The sequence below is a fragment of the Myodes glareolus genome, chromosome 3 (assembly GCF_982192425.1).
Source record: "Myodes glareolus chromosome 3, mMyoGla1.1, whole genome shotgun sequence".
Taxonomy (NCBI): domain Eukaryota; kingdom Metazoa; phylum Chordata; class Mammalia; order Rodentia; family Cricetidae; genus Myodes; species Myodes glareolus.
The window spans coordinates 2,565,434-2,568,752 of NC_142028.1; the positions used below are offsets into that span (position 1 = coordinate 2,565,434).

Sequence of the window (3,319 nt, forward strand, 5' to 3'; positions counted from 1 at the left end):
TAGCCATAATTAAAGGTCTTTGAGCCTATTATTCGTGATCCTAGAGAAGCTAAATAAGAAGATGAACCTGATGAAGATTATTTAGCTATCCACCAGGAGGTATGAAATAGGCAAGAGTCCCAGGTAACCTCGGGTGCATGGGGGGGTGGGAGGGTTGATGGAAGGGGAGAGTGTTAGAGAGAAGGGAGTAGGGGAGGAACGGGGAAAGCTCGGTGGCCTGGGATGGGGGGGGGGAGGAAGGATGAATATGGGATCAGGGAAGAATATATTTCAACTAAGGGAGTCATTTTAGGGTTTACAGGAGACTTGATTATATATGGGATCCCAGGTCCAAGAAGAGATCTCCCAGATTGTTCTCTGGACAGAGGAGAGGGTGCCTGAATCGGCCGTGGCCCATAACCATACTGATGTATATTTTGCTTATCACCATAGATCCTTCATCTGGCGAAGGACGGCGATACAGTCGGAGACCCACATTGGAGCACCGGACTGAGCCCCCCGAGGTCCAAATGAGGAGCAGAAGGAGGAAGAACATGAAAAAACGAAATCAGTACTGCGAGGGATGCTATCACCCACTGATACAAGGGAACGGATCTAATGAGAGTTTACCAAGGCCAGTTGGACTGGGACTGAATGAGGAGGTGATCTAACCAGATTCTCGGAATTTGGCCGGATTCTCTGAATGTGGCTGGCCCGAAGTCTTTCTGAAAAGCCATTAACTATGATACTGGGACCTGTTTCCTCTGCATATACTGGATTTTGGGGATCCAGTCTGTTTGGACACTCACCTTCCTGGACCTGGAGGGAGGGGGAATGAACTGGAACTTCCCACAGGGCAGGAAACCCTGACTACCCTAAGGGACGAAGAGGGAGGAGGAGAGGGAGTGGGGGGAGTGGGAGGGTGTTGGGAAGAGGGGCGGAAATGGAAACTTTTATAATTTAATAAAATTTACTCTAAAAAAAAATAAAAAATAAAAAAAATAAAATAAAATAAAGGGGGAGATGAAATATGAGTAAAGGAAGTTCACAATTTTTAGTTCAGTAATGGAAATATAAAAAATTAATGAATAATTTCATATACTTCAAAATATTAGGAGTTTAGAGTCAAGCATCTTTGTGATGTCCTCATTTATTATGCTGTTATGTTAGTGAGATTCTCTTTTTTAATCTGTTTTTAAAGCAACTGTTCTCATATATAAGTTTGCATCTTTAGGCATATAAAATGTACTTATTTTGAAATAGCAATTATTACACAATTTCAATAACAATATTGCATAAATGATCACCTTATTATGAAATTAGAAATATATTGAGTACTCAATTGTTCCAATCCAGAATAGGTTCAGTAATATGACTGCATGGAGAAACGGAACCTCACAGTCTTGAATGAATTCATCCTGATGGGCATCACTGACTGCCCCGAGCTACAGGTCCCACTATTTGCACTGTTCCTCATCATCTATCTGATCTCACTGCTGGGCAACTTGGGGATGATCCTCCTAACTATGGTGGATTCCAGGCTGCAAACACCAATGTATTTCTTTCTCAAACACTTGGCTATCACGGATCTTGGATACTCTATAGCTGTGGAACCTAAAATGTTAGAAAATTTTGTTGTGACCCAAAATACAATATCATATTATCTTTGTGCTGCACAGCTTGCTTGCTTTCTTCTGTTCATTACTTGTGAACTGTTTATTTTGTCTGCCATGTCCTATGACCGCTTTGTGGCCATCTGTAACCCACTGCTCTACCCTGCCATCATGTCACAGAGGGCATGTTGGGTCCTGGCAGCAATCCCATATCTATATGGTTTATTTCTGTCTCTTATTATTACTTTAAAGATGTTTCACTTCATCAATCTGTGGTTACAATGTAATCAATCACTTTTTCTGTGGCTGTATTCCTTTGATATCTTTGCTCTGTTCAATCACTCATGACCTTGAGGTGATAATTCTAATCTTTGCCATTTTTGATTTTATTTCTTCACTTCTAGTTGTTCTTGGGTCTTACCTGCTAATCCTCATAGCCATTCTCAGAATGAACTCTGCTGAGGGAAGGCGCAAGGCTTTTGCAATTTGTGGATCACACCTGACTGTGGTCATCGTCTTCTATGGGACTTTGATATCAATGTATTTGCAGCCAAATTATAGTCATTCATTTGATACCGACAAGTTGGCATCCATTTTTTATACCCTGATTATTCCCATGTTGAATCCCTTGATCTACAGTTTGAGGAACAAAGATGTAAAAGATGCTGGACAGAGGATATGGAGGAAGATGTGCAAGATTTGACCTTAAATGTTGCCTATGATAAAAGCCATATCAATTCACGTTAGAACTGGGTCTGTTGTGTTCTTTCAGATTATTTAATGAGCAAATATAGGCTTGAGTATAACAGTAGATCATTCTATAGTGACAGATTTTCAAGGTGGAAGTGGACAACATCTTATTATTGTAGTTAGAACATACTTTATGAGTCAAGAATTGGCCAACATCCGCAGAAAATTAATTCAAATGCTGCTGCCTATAAGAACACAGGATACCTCAGACAGAGATATCTTAGGCTGATAACTACAAATATAGAGCAAAGAAAATCATGCTCCTAGGAACCAAAACTGCCCTTCAAGTCCCCACACCCAGAGCAGACCTTGCCATTTCTGCCATTAGTCGTGGACTAATAAAACTATAATTTTATTTGTCTTCATCTGGTGGTAAGAAGATCAGTAGCTGAGAATTAAAGGCTGACACCGTGTCTAAGCACCAGAGACCTTTTCCTCACTGTCCGTGTATTGAAAATGCTATAGAAACACAGAGATTTAGCATCTCAAGTCTGGCTGTACAGACACTCTCAGTTCAGTTGAGACTATTTATTTATTTATTTGTTTATTTATTTATTTATTTATTTTTGGTTGTTCGAGACAGGGTTTCTCTGTAGCTTTGGTGCCTGTCCTGGAGCGAGCTTGCTCTTGTAGACCAGGCTGGCCTCGAACTCACAAAGATCCGCCCGCCTCTGCCTCCTGAGTGCTGGGATTAAAGGCGTGCGCCACCACCGCCCGGCAGTTGAGACTATTTTTGTACTTGCCATCTAGTGTTGAAACAATCAACTGATTGATTTTAATATGTGGACCACAGTGATGTTTACAAAGCCTTTGTCATGTTTGTGGCTTGAGGTATAGGGAATATGAAAATTATCCTTGGGTAGAACTTACTAGGTGGTGTTCAGGATGTGAGTTCTTGATATGGATTAAATTGAAGGATTTTGTTAATGAGATTTAAGCAAGATAGCCTAACATTCTTGAATAGCTGTTGTAAACTT

General features: G+C 40.6%; 1 pseudogene; it reads left to right on the forward strand.

The window, feature by feature from the left end:
- The first annotated feature begins 1,358 nt into the window (after window positions 1–1,358).
- LOC125399447 (olfactory receptor 8K3-like) lies at window positions 1,359–2,295 on the forward strand (annotated as a pseudogene).
- Window positions 2,296–3,319: the final 1,024 nt, after the last annotated feature.